Below are 21,455 nucleotides of genomic sequence, written 5' to 3'. Positions count from 1 at the left end.
GATGCAAAAAGTCCGTGTTGAACAAAACTCAGAATTCTGCCTCTTCAACCATCGCTTTTGCCACCACAACCACCACTGGAAGCTACGTCAGACCTCCAGCCTCCAACGGAAACGTCGGGGATTTCCGGAGTAGGCCTTGAATCCTGGCAGCCACTATCATCCCGGAACCTTTTGTTTGCCCCAAGCCTAGCCTCTTCCGCCCTAAATCCTGGGATCACACTGTGTTCCCGCCTCCCTTCCGGAGTTTGACCTAAGCCAGTCCCGCTCTCCCGGAAACAGCCTTACAGTGCCTTGTCGGCCCTGGCACGTCCTCCTAATCTCGGGGACTCGCGGTGGTGTAAAACCCCCGAACCGGGAGAGTCCAGCGCGGTAACACCGCGACGGCAGTGCCTTGCCCTAATCCGCGCTCAGGCCCGGCGGTTCTGACGCTGGTTTCCGCTAGGGCCAGGGCGCGTTCAACGTGTCGGAGCCGCGGAGGTCTGGCCACCGGCCACCGAAACTGCTACAGCCCGCCAGGGACACATTTCCAGAATTCTTGGACATCCTAGTCAGCACACCTCGTTGGACCTCGGAGGAAAAACGAGAACTTCACGGTCTGTGCGTCTAACATCATGCCCCTAAACTTGGCTGCAGGTGGCGAAGGTGGGCGGAGACAACTCCGCCTTTCTAGAACTACACTCCCCAGAAGCCTCTGCGCTCGCGGCCGCCCTCCCTCGCTGCGTGCAGCGCGGACGCACCGGAGCACTTCCGGTCGGTGTGTCGGCCCCCGTTACGCTGCTTGGCAGCAGGGTGGGCCTTGCTATGTGGTGCTTGCCGCCTTCTGCCCTTTGCTACCGGAGCCTCGGCCTCAGGATCCGCAGCGTGCACCCGGCGTTCTGTGAGTGCCCTTTAGACAGTCAACATGTACCCGCTTTATTCGCGGGGATACAGTCTGAGAGAGGCAGAACTCCCTCTGAAGTCGGTGCTCCCGTTGGCACCTCCAGGTCATGTGTCCTTCACTGGAGCCCACAGGGTTAAAGACAGCCCCTCACTCCGCTGCTGGGGACAAGGGCTTCGCTCTCTGGCCAGAGTTCGGAGCTGAGCATGAGGCTGCTGGGTCATCCCGGACCCCCTTTCCCCATTTCTGCTTGGGAGCTGGCGTGCGCTGACGATCGCTGTGACATCCCGACCTCTGCTTGAGGAGCTCTGGTGCATACTCCTTTTCAGCTCGTGGGGAGGGAGTTGACACCTAGACACTCATTTCTCTTCACATACTCAGATCTGTCTTCTGAGACTTTGCCCTTCTCCAGGGAGAGCACTCAGGAGACCAAGAAATGGCTACCGGGCTCCTAAGAGCCAAAAAAGGTGAGAATTACTGGTAATTACATCTTGGTCGTCAACAAGATGGGTCCCCATTATCTTCTCTCCCTCTCTCCCTCCTGTCTTTGCACTATGCAGTTTTTGTTGATGATTTTAGTTAACACTGTGCAGTTGTACATTCCCAGGGTAGATCTGCCAGTGCAGATCTTTGTCTTCTCTCCTGTGAAAATTGCAGTAGTGTCTTAATTTGCCTCCAAATGCTGACATAGTTCTTTATGTGGTCTGTAATCCTCACTACCCCCCCCCCGCGCGCGCCAGCATTACAGTAGCATCATTTTTCTGCTCAGAAGCTTTTTAGTGTTTCACTGCAGTGTCTTTGATAATCAGAATAATTTTAACTTCAAATGTTAGGTCCTGTTGTCTGACATCATGTTTTCATTATTTGCTGTGAAAGTGTGCTTCTTGTCACCACAGTGGAGTCAGCTCACATATTTTTAACTCAGTTAAATTGACTTTTGATGTACTCAGTTAAAAAAAAAAAAAGGAGAAAACTATTCAAGCAGTTTAGATGATTCTGTCTTCCCCATTTAATGAGTTTATGCCCACAAGTAAGTGAGAAATGGAAGGAATAGCATGAGCATCTCAACAAGCCAAGGGTGATGTTAGTTATAATATATTTTTCATATAACATAGCTCCTCTATCAGTTATCAGTTAGCCTTTGCTGCATAATGAATCACCCTAAAATTCATGACTTACCACAAAGTCATTTATTAGGACATAGGTTTCACCTGGTCTTGTGATTTTGCTAGTCAGCTGGCAGATTTAACCAGTCAGCTGGCAGATTTAACCAGGGCTGGAGGAACACCCATGTGTGACAGTTATCAAACCTGGAGTGCCTACTTTATTCTTGATTCTCTTCCATGTGGCTGGAGCTTGTTGTAGAAACTCCACTTTGGCTTGGCCAAATAAAGGGTGGTCTTGGGTTTCTCTACACAGCAAGAGAGACTGTCCTAATGAACAAACACTTTTTAAACTTTGACTTTTATCATGTTTGCTAATGTCCTTTTGGCAAAGCAAGTCACATGGCAAAGTCCATAGTCATTATAGATAACACAAGTATGTAGATTACAAGGAAGCATGATTCATTGGAGGCTCATTACTGTAGCTACCCTCTGGTCCCAGTGCAAAATAAACAGCCTTTCCTCCCCAAATTCCCAAAAGTTTCAGAGTCCAGTATTTTGGACTCTGGCTATGACTAAGCCATCTTCAGTGGACTCCTTTTGAGTCAGGTATCTGTATACTTAAAGAAGAATCATTTGTTTCCTTCCATCCATAACTACTAGCTAAACATGCAACGATGGGATAGAGACAGGAAATCTGCAGTAGTCATTCCTATTGGAAAAAAAAGGAGATGAAAGCTGGGCATGGAAGCATATGCCTACAATCCCAGGCTGAAGCAGGAAGATTGTGAATTTGAGACTAGCCTAAGCTATATAGCAAGCCTGTCTCCAAAAAAGGGTAGGGGGAAGGAATCAGGCAGGTAGGAGGCCTCTTCATTTTGAATTGTCTTTTGAAAGTTCTATGGGTTTTTTGTATTAGATTAGAGACCACTCTAGTAAGCAAAGTTTCAAACCCAATTCTTTTTTTTTTTTTTCTTATTATAAGTGGTTTATTTCAGGTATATTGTCACGGTGACAGAAAGTTAACACAGTGAATATATCAGCATTATTTATAATAGCCAAAAAGTGGGGGAAAAAACCCCAAATGTCCATCTATTGATGAACAGATAAACAAAATTTGGTACACTCTCACAATGGAGTGTTATTAAGCAACAACAAGAAATGCTTAGACTGAGAAGTAGCTCAGTGGTATATATACAAGTTTTTGTGCTGAGTTTGATCCCCAGCACAAAACAACAAAAACAAGCAACCCTAGAAGAACAAGAAATAAAACACATTACAACATGGATGAACCCTGAAAACACTGTGCTAAGTGGAAGAAGCCATGCATTATATAGTTCTATTTATATGAAATGTCTAGAAACAGGCAAATCCACAGATAGATATTGGTTACCAGAGGATGAGGGGAGCAGTAGGACTAACTGATAGGGGACTTCTTTTGGAGGAATAGAAATGTCATGGAATTAGATCATAGTGATGGTTGTGCAACTTTGAAAATATACTCAAAACCCCTGAATTAACTTCAAACCCAATTCTTTTCCAGATCTCATCTTTGGACAGGGTATCAGTGCTGTGGGACTATGTCCATAAGAATGTCAGAAGACCTTTGGTCTTACTTGTAGAATCTACTAGGCACCACTTTTATTATACTTTCAGAGGTCTTAAAGTTTGGGTCTTTGAGCCAAATGTTTTTTGAAACAGTGCTTCACTATGTAGCCCAGGGTGGCCTCAAACTTGTTATCTTCCTCCCTCAGCCTTCTCAGTGGCTGAGATTACAGGCATGCACCACCATGCACAGCCTTCGGACAACCTTTTTCTGGAGGAGAGATGTTACTGGGGTTTGAAGTCAGAGTTTCATGCTTGTTAGGCATGCTACCACTCCACCAGCCCTTCAGCCAAACTTTTGATATGATCTTTACTCTAAGGCCATTTTTATTTTGCTGGCTGGAGAGCCTGGAGGTATAAAAGTTTCATTTTCTAACTTAGTGCTATAGTTTGAGTGTCTCCCAAAAGTCTGTATGTGAAAACTTGGTCCCTGGGATGATGCTCTCAGGAAGTGTTGCCACCTTTTAGGAGGTGGGGCCTTATGGAAGGTCTGCAGGTCATTGAGGAATGTACCCTTGGAAAGGATTGTGTGACCCCTCCCCCCAGTTTCTTTCTGTCTCAGCCTCCTGTCAGCAATTTGCTCCTGCCATGATATGCTGCCCTCACCAAAGGCCCAAAGATACAGGCCACCCAGTCTTGGATTGTAACCTCCAGAACTGTGAGCTAAATAAACCTCTTCTCTTTATAGGTTACTTGCCTCAGATACTTTCTTGTAGTGATGTGAAGCTAAACTAATGTACCCAACAAGTCCTCACTTGCCTATATTTCCTCCAAATTATGCTTACAAATGTCACAGTTGCTTTTTTAGTGCTTCTATTTTTGCATATTGTATGTAGCTAGAAGCATACGACTGAAACTTCTTTTTCGAGGTGCTGGGGATGGATGGAACACAGGACCTTACACATGCTGGGAAAGTACTATATACTGAGCTATGCTTACTGAAATCTTAGCAGATTTCAGAAAGCAGGCTTTCTGGCAATCTTAGCAGATTGGAAAATTCTTTAGGTATATTTTCTATTTTCCAAGGTGGTGCAAGTGGTAGTTTTGCTAAAATATAACACAAGCTGCTTTGCTCAAGCTATCGTAGAAGTGTCCTCACGACTTCCAGCCTCTACTAACAGTTGTTTACTACTTTTCTAACCTTTACTAGGTTTTTCTGGATGCTCACTGCCCATCCCTTGCTCTTAAAAGTAATGCTGCGTGTTTCAGGTGTTTATTATGGTAGCACTTCACTTCTGTGTACCAATTTAGTGGCTTAAAATAAAATCAGTCGTTAGTTCACAATCCTGAAGGTCAGCCATTAGGCCTGACACCACTGGGCTCATTCCCCTGGGTACACTTATGTAGATGGTTGCTGAGCTGAAGCTGGATGGTCTCATGTGTCTGGTGGGTGACAGACTGGGTGGCTGGGTTGCTTCAGTTCTTAGTTCTTCTCCAGGTGGCCCCTTCATTGAGCAAGCTCAGATTATTCACATGATGGTCTCAAGGTTTCCAAGCCCCAAGCTCAAATGCCTTTCAAATTAGTGTCTTTATCAGTTTGCTAATGTCCCATGAGATAAGTGAAGTTACATGGCCAGAGCAAGGATTGGTTTAGGAGAATGCATAAAGATAGAAATAGGGAGCCATGATTCACTGTGTACCTTCAGTGTAGCAGTCTACCAGGAGAATGCTTTTCGCTACAAGCAACAGGAAACCCCACTTAGGCTCAAAAATAAGTGGCTCATATAAAAATCCAGAGAGAGCCAGGTGCCCTTGGCTCACAGGTGTAATCCTACCTACTCAGGGCAGAGATCAGGAGGATCACAGTTCAAACCCAGTCCTGGGAAAATAGTGAAACCCTATCCCGAAAATAACCTGACACAAAACATGGCTGGTGGAGTGGCTCAAGTGGTAGAACACCTGCCTAGCAAGTATGAGGCTCTGAGTTCAAATCCCATTACCACAAAAAAAAAATCGAGAGAGAGGGTACACTTTGGGATTGGTCCTCAAGGTCCATAAGCCTAGCAAGGTCTAGAGTTCTTTGACTTCTCCACTGAACTTTGTTCTCCCACAGTGTCAGCCTCATCCAGGCTGGGTCCCCTCAGAGTAACAGAATGTTTGCCAGTGGCAGCTTTATTTAATTCTCACAGTGACCCAATATAGCAAGTTCTATTAAAATGGACATGATATAAGAGATTGAGATGGGGGTGTTAAATTACTGATTCAGAGTCTTAGGGAGAGAGGAGAGAGACCTGTCACTTGATCATGCTTGATCTCCAGAATATGTGCTTTTGCCTCTGCATAGTTCTCCAGCTTTCACATGTGTCAGAATCACTTGGAAGGCTTGTTGAAACAGACTGCTGGGCTCTACCCCCAAAATTTTTGAATCACTTGATCTAGGATGGGACCATATTTCTATGTTCCAAAAAAATACTGGTGCTGCAGGAGCATATATGGAGCTAGTGCACTGAGGAAGCCATGTCGCCTCTTTTGGATAATCTGTGTCTGTCTGAGCATCAGGAAAGTGCTGACTTCCATTACTGTGTCTTAACAAAGTAGAATCCTCCAATAGGCTTCTTGTGGCATGTTGGTTAGCATTAATACTGTGTCTGTTTTTTTAGTTGAGAAGGATATGGGTTACTTTTATACCATTTAGGCCTCTCCTTGACTTGACTTCCTTCCATTCCCCAGCTGCTAGCATGGATCATGGGAGTCATCCATGTGGTTTACCATACACCCTACATGAATGGTTCTCAGGAACTATGAGTCAGTCCATGGCTGCAAGAATAGCCAGTTATGAATTTCATTCAAATAGGTTGCTCTCTAATGTCGCTCCTTCATTGGAGATTTCCAAGGTGGTGTGTGTTTTCTGAGAAGGGCTTCTAAAAGTCAAATCACTATGAAGACTAGGCAGGTACCTGTATGGTCTTTTTCTCCTCCAATATTTCATTATAAACAGTTTCAAACACACAGGAAAAAAAAATAAAGACTTAGCGTCTTCCTAGATTCAACAATTAATATTTTGCTCTGTGTGTTTTATCCTCTGCCATCAACTTAAGGGTTGTACTCAAATTATCTTATGTCTGGAGTTTCATGTTCCTTGATCCTCTATAGACTGCTGCATCCTACCTGTTCTCTTTCCCAGTTAGCCACTTTTTATTTCTTATTCTGTCCCCTCTCGTGCCTTCTCTAGGTTGCCCAGCTCTCTTCTCTCACTTGACCCTTCTAAATCCTGCCTTTCCTTTAAAACCAAGGTCATTCATCCCTCTCATGGAACCTGCCCTGACTGCCCTGTCCTACAGTGACTTCCTCCTCTTGAAAAGAAGATTTGTACCCATGACTAAAGGGACAAAAGTTCCATCCTCGGAAAGTCTGATCTTACTGTTTTGTGATAGGACCTGGAACCAGTAAGTTAAAACACCACTCAGGTAGCTGAGTACAGATAAACATGAAGGGTGAGAAGCAGAGCCCTCACTCCCCTGTGTCTTCATTTGTGCCTAAGTACATTGAGACTGGCTGAGTCTTGGGACAGCTGTTACTACAAGAAATGAGGGAGAGGGAAGAGTCTTAAGGCTATTCCATGGCCAAACCTACATGGAGCAGTCAAGCTGGTAGTAGATAGGAAATTCAGGGGAGGATCCCAAGAGGATGAGAGCCCTTGCAAGGATACAGCATGGAATTAGTTTGAGAAACAGTGTCATACTCTTACGGAGTGATGGTGTTTTGAGAAGGGATGCAAAATCAAATCACTAAAGAGACAAGGCATATGTTTCAATTACTGAAAGTGATGAAGCAGAAGTTTAGAGCAATCTTCCTTTGCTAGACTCCATATAAGTCACCTTCAGCCAGCTGTGATCCACAGCAGTACAAAGCCCAGGGTGGTCACATTTCAACAGGACCCAGATACTGAGATTTTCATATGAAATTTTCCAATATTTAATTCATACATACAAAAGCTTTAAATGGGGTAATAGGTCAAGCTAAAACTTTCTGTGGACTGCAGATTATATCCTATTTTTAAAGGTAGAATAAGAGTAGGGCAAGAAAGAATCACAGAACTAGATTTCTAGCTCATTTGGTCTTGAAATTTTCAGCAAAACCTCCATGCCAAGGACTTCTATAGATTCCTGTCCCTCAAAGTGCAGCTTTCTCAGTAGCAGAGCTTCATTTGAAATATAGTAGGATACAAATAGATCATTTTCAGTCATTTAAAAATATTTGATTGCCTAGTGCTTGCAGGTTCTATTCTAGGCACTGAGGCAACAGTGAACCAGTTGGAACTTACATTCTAGTGAGGAGTCAGAAAATAAACTTGAATAACACATATATTATCCTAAGAGTTAGGGGAACAGTATAAAGCAGGAGAGGGGAATTGGACCTGAGTGGGAGTGGAATCTTACAAAGACTGGCCAGGGATATCTTCCGTGAGCCCTTACTGTGGGCAGTAGTGAGTTGTCTGAGTTCTTTACAGTTAGTCATCCAGTCCTCACCACAACCTTGTGAGATAAGCATTGATATTCTCAGGTCAAAAGAAGAAGAAACTGAACACTGAGCTGTTAACTTATTTGCTTGAGCTTACACTAGTTGGAGACAGAGGTGAGTTCTAAATCCCAGCAATGTGATTTGAGTCCACGATGTTCACCACCACCTACTTCCCCTCTTCATGCTTGGATGGGACAAGTGGCAGCTTGAGAGTAAAGCATTCTTCTGTATGAAGTATTTGTTTTGGTGGGTTATTCACCACAGCCCCTCAGAGGCCTCCTCCATAAATTAGAACATAAATGATTAGACTAAGTAATTTCTGAAATTCTTCAAACTCAACAAGGTGATGACTTGCTATTTAATTTCATGCATGACATCTTCCTCTTCTCCCTGCCTAGTTTTAACGCTCTCCTTATGTAGCAGGGCTTTTGTTTTGCTTTGCTTTTAAGATATGGACAGTACTAGTTACACAAATTGTATAGATTGAGACAGGAACATAATGGCCTTTGACCCCCTGGGCACCAACATAATAAGCCAATGTAGAGTCTAGAAATCTTCCCTGTCTCCCTCAGGAAAGCTGATTGACCTCTCTTTCTAAATCATAGACAAGGTGGACACTTGGATGAACAGAGGTGTTTTTTGTGTTAAAGGCTTTCATGGCATTGGAGGATGTAGCTGTGGACTTCACCCAGGAAGAGTGGAGGCTGTTGAGCCCAGCTCAGAGATTGCTGCATAGGGAAGTCATGCTGGAGACCTATAACTACCTGGTCTCGTTGGGTAAGAATAACTTCCCTCAGCACTTGCAGTTGGCCTTATAGTATATTTTTCCCTGTCATGAGGCTATGACTTTGGATGGGACTTAAAAATAGTAATTTACCTTTTTCCTCTGGGTAAGTCTGGATCTAGTAGAGTTGAAAGCAGGTAACTTGATTTATTCATGTTATATATATGATGGTACATTGCCAGGCCTTTTCCCCAAGGCTCAGGCTCTTCTTTTACTTTATCTTGCTTCAAACTCAGGAGATTTTAATCCATCAAATAGATCTGGTGAGTGTTAATATGACTTAATTCTGATTGGCATCTCCTTTCCTTACTCAATCCTCTACTTTGGAGAGGTCACTATTCATAGGTCTCTTGTAATCTCTTAAGTTTCCCTGCCATTTTAGCTCTGAGTTCTAGAGTGGTCACCTGCGTACATAACCAAGTATCTCGTTTTCTTCCCTGTGAGCAGAAATTCTGCTTTCCAAACCCAAGCTCATTACTCAGCTGGGGCAAGGGGAGGAGCCCTGGAGAGAGGAAAGGAACATCTGCTGGACCTCTTTCCTGGTGAGTGCGAGCACAGGTAGATGGGACAGTGTGAATGCACAGATAGGAAAGGAGGCAGTGAGGTTCTGGGAGGAGCTATCCTAACGTGCTGGTAAGGCTGCACGGCATAGCCTTTGCCACGGAGTACAACCTTCGGCTGATTTTCTGACCTTCAGTCCTTACGCACTAGGAAGCCTCCCTTCCTCACTTGTCTCCACGTCTTTATAATGCTTATACTCCTCACTCATGATCTTCTTTCTCTCCTCCCAATCTTAAAATTGTACCTATGAGTATTAAATCTATAGCCCTTCTAGGTACTTTCTAATTTCTCTTATACTTAGCGAAGTGATTGTCTCCATCTCTTTAAATTCCAATTATTTTTAGGTTAATATATGGTACTCAAGATAACAGCAAGCTATGAATAATAGTAAAACACATACTCATATGCCAACACCCTCACTTAAGAAATGAAACATTACCTAAACAGTTGAAAGCCCTGCTTCCCAGATTATATCCTACACCTCCTCATGCAGCTGCCCAAGGGGAACTTTTTTTACATGTAGTACTGGAACTTGAACTCACTGCCTCACACTTGCTAGACAAGTGCTCTACCACCCCAGCTATGCCCCAGTACCTTTGCTTTTTCAGACAGCATCTTGTGCTTTTGCCTGGGCCAATCTCAGACCTCAAATCTGTCTACCTCCATCTCCTGGGTAGCTGGAATTACAGGTATGTACTGCCACACCCAGCTTGTTTTTGAAGTAGGGTTTCATTAACTTTTGTTGTCGCTGATCTTGATCCACAATCCTCCTGTCTCTGCCTCTGGAGTACCTTGGATTACATGTGTGAGTCACCACTCTTGGCCTAATGTTCAGGGTATGCACTGTTTAATTCTGTTTCTCTGGAACCTGCAAATATAGTAAGTTGTTTTTGTTTAATTAGTTTTCCCCTACATTCTTAGAATTTTCTATGTGCATGATCTTGTCATCTTGTGAGTAAAGATAACATTACATCTTCCTTTCCAAATTGCATGACTTTGATTAATTAAATCGTTCATCCATTTTTTTCCTTACTTCAGGTTTTTTTTTTTTTTTCATTCATTGGGATTGCTAGGACCTTTGGTAAAATATTGAATAGAAGATCCCTTTCCTCAATTCCTTACCTTGGGTGGCAAGCATATGCTTTTCTAGTGTGATACTAGTTTTATCAGATTGAGGAATTTCACTTCTGTTCTTATGAGTGTTGAATTTTGTCAGATAACTTTTCTGTATCTACTTAGAGCAGAAGTCACAAAGTGACACCTGTGGATGGTTAAGTCTCTTCTTGTAACTAGAACGCATGTAAACAAAGTTTTATTATAACACAGCCACACCCATTTGCTTACTTGGCATGTCTGGCTGTTTTCACATTACAGCAGCAGAGCTGAGTAACTGAAAAAGAGAATGTGACCTCCAGATCTATACTACATGTTACTGGAACCCTTTAAGAAAAAATTTCTAGATTCTTGCTTCAGGAGACAGTACGATGTTTCTTTTTTAGCTTATTAATATGGTGAATCATATTGACTGACTTTTGAAACTCAAACTAAACTTGTGTTCCTGGAGTAAACCTTATTAGTCATCCTGATATGATCCTTTTTATATACAGCTAGATTTGACTTGCTAATATTTTGCTAAGGATTTTTATCAATATTCCTGAGGGATTTAGCTGTTTTCTTTTAATGGCTTTGTCTGGTTTTGATACAGAGTAATAGTAACCTCATAAAATAAGTTTAGAAGTATTCCTCTGTTTTTCATAAGAGTTGGTTAGAATTGGTATTCTTTATTCTGAAAGAATTTACCAGTAAGATTTTCTTTGAAGGAAATATTTTAGTTTCAGATTCTCTTTCTTTAGCAGATATATAACTATTCATAGTCTGTTTCTTTTTCTATCAATTTTTTTAATTTATATATTTCAACAAATTTGTTATAATATTCCCAAAGTATGCTTTTAATATCTGTGTATTGTAGTAGTGCTTTCTCTTTCATTCCTCATATTTGTAATTAATTTTTTCTTGGTATTTTAACTAGAGATTTATTGATTTTAGGGAATCTTTGCAAAGAACCAACTTTTTGTTTCATTGATTATGTTTTCTATGTTACTTATCTGTTTCCTATTTCAGTGATTTTCATCTTTGTCTTTTCCCCCACTTCTACTTTCTCTGTGCTTAATTTGCTCTTATTCTAACTTCTTCATGTAGAGTTTTATGCCATTGGTATAGACCTTTTTTTCTTATATAATCATTAAATAGATACACGTTGCCTTCTGGGCTAGAATTTCCTAGCTTTTGATAAGTTATTGTTTCATTATTTTGTTCAGAATATCTGTTCATTTCTCTTACGAGATTCCCCATATATTGAATTACTATTATCATACTTTTAATATTGTTTTCTTTAGTTCTTTGAACATATTTTTATCAGCTTTCAAGTTTTGTTGTTGTTACTAAATCTGAGCCCACTCAGTGACATTTCTACTGACTGAATTATTTTTCTGATGTGGGTTACTCTTTCCTTTTTAAAATAACTGATTATTTTAACACTGTACTGTAGTCCCTCTATTACCTGAATATATTTCCTGCCTGAAGATTATTTTTTAATGCTGCTTTTCATTTTTTTAGTAACTTTTCTAGATTAAATCTGTGGAATATGTCCCCTCTGTAAAGATGTTGCTTTTGCTTGATTTTAAATTGTTATTCTTGTGTTTATTTTTAATTCTGGCTTCCTTGATGTTAGCCTTGTAGCCACAGAGCTTAGTGATCTGAAAGAATTGGCATGGTTTGTACTCAAAGACCCGAGTTAGGGAAGGCTTCCTAGCTATATTTATGACTAAGTATGTGGGTTGGAGAGCACATACAAAGTTGTTCAAGGTGGTTTTCAAGTCTTTCTTGGTTTTCTAATTTTCTTTGAGCTCTCTTATTTTCCCTTCCCCCTGGTTATAACCTCCTTGTCAGGAGGGATGTGTGGAGAGCTTGGGCCCCTTGTAGTCTTACCTGGTTTTGCCCACAGCTTTACAGTCAGGTAGGGTTGTGTGTTGAGTTTGTCAAGCCCTCTTTCTAGTTGTTTAATTTTCAGGGTCTCCCTGCTAAATTTTTCTTTAGGACTATTAGCTTCAGATAGCAGTTACTGGTCTTCCCTGTTCATTTAGCATCTAGATCATTACTTTTTCTATCTTTTTCTGTTTTTTTTTTTTTTGTTTTTTGGCATTACTCAGTTTGAACTCAGAGCCTTGCACTTACTCGACAGGTACTGTACCTGACCCACTCCCAGCCCTTTTTGCATCAGTCACTTTTTCAACAGTGCCTCATGTTTATGCCCAGGCCATTCTGAACAATGACTGTCCTACTTGTGCTTCCTCCATAGCTGGCATGATAGACTATGCCAGTACTCCCGGGTTGTATAGTTGAGATGGGTTCTTTTGGACTTTTTGCCTGGCCTACCTAGACTGTGATCATCCCAATCTCCACCTCCCAAGTAGCTAGGACTACAAGTAGCTAGGATTATAGGTGTGAGCTGCTGCATCTGGCTAGAGCATTACTTTTATAGACAGCTCCACTGAGCTTCCACTCTAAATCAAGTCAGCCCCTCCACTCTGGTTTTGTAGCCTTCCCAGCTATGACTACCACACTAAGTTTGAACAGCAGGAAGAAGAGGGTAAGAGCAACTCCAGCAATAATATCACAGAGTCCTACCATTCTTACCTGAAGTACAGTATTTTTCATGAATAAACACTTCTTATTTGTATGCTTTTGTTTGACTTCTGGAACCAATAAACATTTTTAGTCTTTCAGATAATGTGAAAAGTAATATATAATGTGATATATATTTTCTATATCACAATAGGTTAGAGTCAAAAACTTCTACAAAGTGCCACATAATAAATATCTGAAGGCCACATACAATCTCTGTCACATCATATTCTTTCTCTCTTAACCTTTTAAAAAGATAAAAACTGCCACATGCCTATGGCTCATGCCTGTAATCCTAGCTGCTCAGGAGGCAGAGGTCAGGAGGATCACAGCCCCAGGCAAATAGTTTGTGAGACCCTATCTTGAAAATAGCCAACACAAAAAAAAAGGGGAGCTGGCGGAGTGGCTCAAATGGTAGAGTGTCTGCCCAGCAAGCTTGAGGCCCAGAGTTCAAACCCCAATACCACAAAAAAAGAAAAGACAAAAACTGTTTTTAGCTGGTAGACTACAAAAGTAGGTTTCTGGCTGAATTCAGCTTGTCAGATGAGTTTGTCAGTTCCTGCACTAGAAAATATAATGCATAAAAATTAAAAGATGAAAAAAGGAAGAAAATATAATGCATACAGTAAAATGAAAAATACATCTTGTGAAGGATATCTGTGTGGGAGATAACTTGTGACGTAAAATACTCCGAATGACCAGTGACCAAGGCAAAATGAGCTAGGCATCCCTACCTGAGACTCTTCTGAAAGTGTTCTTTCTTTAGCAGGATCAAAGCCAGAAGTGCAAACTTGTCCTTCCTGCCCTCTGATGTTCTCCAGTCAACAAGTCCTCAGCCAGCATGTATGGCTCAGTCAGCTCCCTCAGCTCTTGTCAAGCTTATATGCAGGAAATCATCTCCGTCCAGAGAAACATTATCTAGATGATCAGAAACAACTGCAAGAACAACTCTTTGATCAGTGCTTGAGTGACAACATGCAAATTCAAGAGAGAGAACAAAACTCCAAGCCTCTCTTTGGGAACATAAGCAAAAGTGGCCCTTCAAAGGCAATCCCCAGCTCCCCTGAAGACCATCTAAGGACCCAGAAAGACAACATAATGGTGGATACAAGTCCTAGCCTAGAACAGAAGGCAGATTTTGATAAAACAGACAAAACATCACATGGTTTAAAGGTCTCAAGATTTGGAGCAGTCAAACATGAAGACTTTGGATCAGGCTTTATCAAGGAATCAAACCTACTTAGCCTCCAGAAGATACACACAGGGGAGACACCTTACATGCACACTCAGTGGGGACAAAGCTTTAGGAGAATGTCAATCTTTATCTAAAACCCAAGGACACACTCAGGGGAGAAACCATAGGTGTGCAAGGATTGTGGACGAGGCTTTACTTGACAATCAAACCTCTTCACACATCAGCGCACACACTCAGGGGTCAAGCCTTTTGTGTGCAAGGAACGTGGACAGAGCTTCAGCCTGAAGTCAAACCTCATCACACACCAGAGGGCACACACTGGGGAGAAGCCTTATGTTTGTAGGGAATGTGGATATGGCTTTCAGCAGCATTCACGCCTCATCAGACATAAGAGGACATATTCGGGAGAGAAGCCTTGTGTCTGCAGAGAGTGTCAGCAAGGCTTTAGCCAGAAGTCACACCCCATCAGACACATACGGACACATATAGGAGAGAAACCATTTGTATGCATAGAGTGTGGGCAAGGCTTTATCCGGAAATCAACCCTAGTCACACACTAGAGGACATACTCAGGAGAGAAGCCATTTGTGTGCATGGAGTATGGGCGAGGATTTAATGATAAGTCAACCCTCATCTCACCAGAGGACACATTCAGGGGAAAAGCTTTTCATGTGCAGGGAATGTGGTCGGAGATTTAGGCAAAAGCCAAACTTATTTAGGCACAAGAGGGCACGCTCCAGTGCCTTTGTGTGCAGGGAATGTGGGCAAGGCTTTTGTGATAAGTTAACTCTCATTAAACACCAGAGGCACACTGGAGGAATGCCACATAGGTGCAGAGAGTGTGGGCAAGGCTGTAGCCGGCAGTCACACCTCATTAGACACCAAAGGACACATTCAGGAGAGAAGCCTTATGTTTGCAGGAGGTGTGGGCAGGACTTTAGTAGGAAGTCAGATCTCATCAGACATCAGAGGACATACCCAGGATAGACACCATGTGTGTACAAGGACTGCAGTGAAGCCATTAATGAAGAATCACACTTCATCAGACACCAGAGGATATCCCCAGGGGTTAGTTACTCTGCCATTGCCAAATACCAAAGTGGAGACATCTGTGTGATGGTAGCGTGGATGAGACTACGTGGGGCGAAGTTGCATCTCCGTCCACCTGAAGGGGAATTGTTGGCCCATTATCAGGAGCTCTGGCCTTCTTTAGTGGAGATGGTGTGTTGTGGAGTACTTTTAAATAGGCTGAAATTAGGGAATGGAGATTTGAACACTCCTTCCCTAGTACACTCGATGTTACAGAAATGACAATACTAGATCTTGTCCTTTGATATGTGTCTGGACATCTGAGAACAAGAGATTTGGCAGGCAACATGGCTGATTTAATCTTGGTTCCTCAACAGAGTCAGTCTCAGGGGAGTGTGGAGAGTGATGAATTCACAGGGACAGAGACGGTACACAGGTAGAAGAGGGTTTTATTATAAAATACACTGATAGGCAAGAAAGGCTGTAAATATCCTGGCTCTGGGAAGAGGCGGCCATTTTTTTAAAATACTCTGTGTTTGCTTCCTGAGGCTTTCTCTGGTTCCAAGTTGAATTCATACTGAAGATATTTTTACTGACTGGTGTATCACATACTGACTAAAAATGTGTCACATACTTTTACAACAAAGAAAATACACAATATACAGAAAACGAAGTTACTTTCTATTCTCCTTTGAGGTCTGAACCTTCCTGCTCCAGTGGTAGAGTGTCTGTCTAGCAAGTGAGAAGCCCTGAGTTCAAAACCCAGTACTACCAAAAACCAATAAATAAAATAGTAGTATTTTCTTTTGAATTAGCATACAACACCCCATAGGTAATTCTTGGATGTAAATCTTTCCACCTGTTGTAAAATGTACTATTTTTCCAGTCGAGAATATTATCTTTTTCAAATGGCAGCATCCCACAAATTAATTTAAAATCCTGGATTAGTTCCCATTGTTTTTCATGAAACATGACTAAGTGAATTTTATTTAGAAAATAAAATTTCTAAGAATGGGGAGGAAGGTACAGAAATCATGTAAAAATATGTCTTTGTCCAGATGGAGGTATTTAGAATAATCTTTTAGAACCACATAAATAGGTAGAAAAACAAGCCCATCTAACATATTTGTGATGTGATGAATCAGGATTTCAAGCTAGAGTGAACATCTCAATGACAACATTCAGTACCTTGATCACACTGGCTATCAATTTAATGAAAAAAATAAAAATAGATCCCAAAGTTTCGGTATTTAAGAGTTGGAATATGGAAATCATTACTCCAAAATAGTGTAAATTGGGCTGGGGTGTGCTCACGCAGTAGACCAGCTACCTAGCAAATGCAAGGCCATGAGTTCAAACCCCAGTACCGCAAAACAAAAACTAGTGTAAGTTGTTAGAAATCATAATTTTCATTAAACGTCTTAAATTTGCGTAGAGTGAGAAGACCTTGTAAAAATTATGAAGTGTTATCCTAGATAGAATACTTGGTATGGCCCACCCTTTTCATCCCTTTCCCAAGATAATTCCTGGTTGGCTTTCTTACTCTTTTTTCTTTCTCTTGAAAAGCAATGGAAAAATAGAGGGTTGGGGGTGTGGCTTAACTGGTAGAGCCCCTGCATAGCTAGCATGAGGCCCTGAGTTCAAACTGCCAAAAAAAAAAAAATACCTTTTGTGTTTTAATACCTTTGAGCCTTAGGATTTCATCTTTTCCAAAAAACCATGTCACAAAAATAAGAATTCCAAAATTAAATGCACTTTTTACTGTTTTTTTAATACTTTTAGGAAGAATAATTTGAGTTTTTAATTTGTCCACAAAATTGAAAATTTTCACTTTAAATTGTTACATACTCTTAGCAAGAAAAAAATAGATTGCTGGATGCCAGTGGCTCATTCCTATAATCCTAGCTAAAGAGGAGGATCATGGTCCAAAGCCAGCCCATGTAAATAATTCATAAGACCCTATCTCAACACACACACACACACACACAGGCTGTTGGAACGACTCAAGTGGTAGAGCACTTTACCTACCAAGTACGAGGTCCTTGAGTTCAAACCCCATTACTGCCTAAAAAGAAAAATAAATAGGACTATTACATGAAGACTCAAGTAGATTTAAAGAGATACCAAATAGTGAAAATGTTCCCTTGCTTTGGCCAGGCCTGTCCCACCCCTGCTGATCCTTAAACCCACAACAGGCCCACTTCTCAGAAGAGGCAAAATTGGGGACAGTAACCTGAGATGTCCAGACAGGCCTGGTCTAGGACTAAAATCTGTGTGCAGACTTGGAAGCTGAGTAGGAGGCAAGCACCACATAGCATTCACATCCTTGGGCTCTTTACAGGCTTGTGTTTTATTTCTTCCAATATGTATCTGGAGAGCCATTCACTAGTGTCTCATCTTTTATATCCTGAGGTTGACAGCTCTAGTTCAGAACAAAAGAATGTCCTACAACAAGCACTATCCATGCTACCACTTACATGGTAAGTAGTAGACTGTACTATATGGGAAAATTTTTAAAGAAAAGATGGTAAATAGTAATAAAAAGTGAATATTACACCAAGTCCATATGTCTGTTAAGGTTTCCATTAAAATGGGACATTTTAATGGGAGTGATACTTTTTTAAATGGCTATTTCATTTAATTCTATTTTGATTCATTAATATGTAATAGCCATTACTTAAGTGTGGTTAGATAATGTTTAGGCTGGCTTCAAACCAGGATCCGCCTGAACTCTGCCTCCTGAGTAGCTAGGATTATAGGCATGAGCCACCAGCACCTGACTCTTCTGAAAGTCATTTCTATGTGGCTTATTATTTCAATTTTTATTTTCTCTTTTACCCAAAAGCAGCTATTTCAAAGAGTGCTTACAAATGGTTAAATGTATATATTTATTTTTGCAGTCTCTTAGTGTTTAATTTTTTATTTTTATGGAATTGTATTTATGTGTTCTTGTGATTTCTATTTTAATTCAGAAAGCTTAGTTTTTAATCTGATCAAACTGAATTCTTATGTGTATTTAAAACAAGGGTTTAATGCATGAATATATATATATCAACAATATTAATCAAAATTAACACAAAGATTGTTAATGTGATATTTTTCTATATAGTTGCCTTATGTTCTGTAGTTTGTATTAGTCTGTTTTCATCTTATTTATTAAGGATAGGATATGTTTAACACATACAGGTAGATCTATGATGTAAATGTAGATATAAATAACATCAGTAGAACCAGCACTATTATATCCACCCCAGCAGAAGAAAAAGGTTTTAATTATTTTTTAAAAACTTGAGTATTTCCATTTTTGAAAGTAGTGTGCTAAATAAATATGTAATTACATTAGGATACATTTCTCCAAGTGTTTCTGTCAAATATTGTTTAATACATTTCAAAGCTATTTTAATTTTACTTAGATCTATAGAAATTAATGACATTCTTGTTGATGGACATCATGAAATTCAATAGTTAGTCTCTTTTTCCTTACCTCTACAGCCATTTTCAGACCTGCATGGGATCCTCTGTACTCTGCTCTTTCCCCAAAAGTCTCAATATGTGATTAATAAACTTTTCCATGCCCTCCTAATCCATGTTTGTGTCATCAGTGTCAATGTTCAAACCAGATTTTGGGTGGGTGTTTGTCCTGTCACTTAGGAGTGGCTAAAACACTGTCCTTATGTCTTCATAACTGCAGGTTTATAGTAAGTTTTCACATTTTTATTATAGTAAGTATATTTATGTATAATGTAAAATTTATCATTTTTAACCATTTTAAACACACAATTCAGTAATATTAATGATATTCAGAGTGTTGTGTAACTATCACAACTTTTTTAAGTAGAAACTATAACTACAAGCAATAACTCCTCAATTCTCCCTCCCCCTGGTCCCTGACAACCTCTAATCTACTTCCTGTCTCTATGAAGTTACATACTTTAGATATTTCTTATACCTGGAATCACACATCTTTGTTTTGGGTCTAGATTAGTTCATTTAGCATGCTTGTAAGTTTCATCTGTGTCATGTACCCGAAGTTCATTTTTGCAGCTGAATAATAATTCCACTGTATGTAGCTATCATATTGCTTATCTATCAATCTGATGATGGTTACCTGTGTTGATTCCAATTTTCTGAATCCTCCATACATTGGGAAAGTGAAATAGTTCAGCTGCTGTGGAAAAGTTTGGAAGTTCCTCAAAAGCTTCAATATAGACTTACCCCAACACCCAGCAATTCTTAGTCATATATAAAAAGAGATCTGAAAACACATGTCTACACAAAAATTAGCACAACAGTATTCGTAATAGCCAAAGTATGGTGAACAAAAGCTTAAGGTTCAACTGATGAGTGAATAAAATGTGGTGTACCCATACAGTGGAGTTTTTTCATCCATTTTCTGTATATTGTGTATTTTCTTTGTTGTAAAAGTATGTGATACATTTCTAGTCAGTATGTGATACACCAGTCAGTAAAAATATCTTTATGAATTCAACTTGGAACCAGAGAAAGCCTCAGGAAGCAAACACGGAGTATTTTTTTAAAAATGGCTGCCTCTTCCCAGAGCCAGGATATTTACAGCCTTTCTCTCCTATCAGTCTGTTTTATAATAAAACCCTCTTCTACCTGTGTACCATCTCTGTCCCTGTGAATTCATCACTCTCCACACTCCCCTGAGACTGACTCTGCTGAGGAACCAAGATTAAATCAGCCATGTTGCCTGCCAAATCTCTTGTTCTCAGATGTCCCAGATACATATCAAAGGACAAGCTCTAGCATCATCATTTCTGTAACATCACGTGTACTAGGGAAGGAGTATATTTCAAGTGGTAGTGCAGCTGCCTAGCAAGCTCAAAGCCCTGAGTTCCAACCCCAGTACTGCCAAAAGACAACAAATTCAGTGATTAAAGTGGAATGGAAATGACTGCAAGAAAAAGATATAACTTGTGAATGTTAAAAAAGGGTTTTCTTGCATAGTGTAATAAATAGTCATTGGTATAAAATTGCAATATTTATTTTTTTTAATTTTTTTATTCATATGTGCATACAATGTTTGGGTTATTTCTCCCCCCTTCCCCCACCCCCTCCGTTATCCCCCCCACCCCGCTCCCTCCCTTAACCCCCCCCTTACCCCAAGCTACCCAGCAGGAACTATTTTGCCTTTATCTCTAATTTTGTTGTGCAATGATATTTATATTCAACTGGAAAGGTTCTATAGAGTAATATAAAATGTGCTAGAAATGATGTGCTTGCATTTCTTAAATTTATAAAGGAAATATCATAGAGACCAGAGCTGGAAATAATGAAATGGAATCTGAAAGAAGACTACAAGAATCAATGAAGCAGAGTTGGTTCTTTGAAAGAATAAACAAGATTGACAAACTCTTACCCAAACTAACAGGGGGAGAGGGGAATACAAATGAATAAAATTATAGTAAAAGGGTAATATTTACAACACATACCACTGAAATCCAGACGATCATTAGTATTTTTAAAACATATAGTCCAATAAATTGGAGAAACTGGAAGAAGTGTATAAATTCCTAAACAATATGACCTACCAAAAACTGAACCAAGAAGATACAAAAATCCTAAACAGATCTATAAAGAGCAATGAGATCAAAATGGTAACAAAAAAATCTCTGAATAAATATAAAGAAAAGAAACTCAACAAAGAAAAGTCTAGGACCAGATGAATTCACTGCTGAATTCTACCAGATCTTTAGAGAAGAATTAACATCAATGCTCCTCAAAACATTCCACAAAATAGAAAGGGAAGGAATGCAAAAAAATTCATTCTGCAAAGCTAGTATTATTCTGATACCAAAACTGGATAAGGACACAACAAAAGACCAAAAATCGTATGTTCTCCCTCATATGCGGACATTAGATCAAGGGCAAACACAAGGGGATTGGACTTTGATCACATGATAAAGTGAGAGCACACAAGGGAGGTATTAGGATAGGTAAGACACCTAAAAAACTAGATGGCATTTGTTGCCCTCAACGCAGAGAAACTAAAGCAGATACTTTAAAGCAACTGAGGCCAATAGGAGAAGGGGACCAGGAACTAGAGAAAAGGTTAGTTCAAGAAGAAATAACTTAGAAGGTAACACACGTGTACAGGAAATCAATGCGAGTCAACTCCCTGTATAGCTATCC

At 40.4% G+C, this 21,455-nt stretch overlaps 1 pseudogene; it reads left to right on the top strand.

Annotated features, from left to right (window-relative positions):
• The first annotated feature begins 243 nt into the window (after nt 1–243).
• LOC109701535 (uncharacterized) lies at nt 244–18,882 on the top strand (annotated as a pseudogene).
• The last annotated feature ends 2,573 nt before the right edge of the window (nt 18,883–21,455 follow it).

This window comes from Castor canadensis, chromosome 16, assembly GCF_047511655.1.
Source record: "Castor canadensis chromosome 16, mCasCan1.hap1v2, whole genome shotgun sequence".
In the NCBI taxonomy this organism is placed as follows: Eukaryota; Metazoa; Chordata; class Mammalia; order Rodentia; family Castoridae; genus Castor; species Castor canadensis.
The sequence above is the reverse complement of the archived record's forward strand: the minus strand, read 5'-3'. Positions and strand labels throughout refer to the sequence as shown.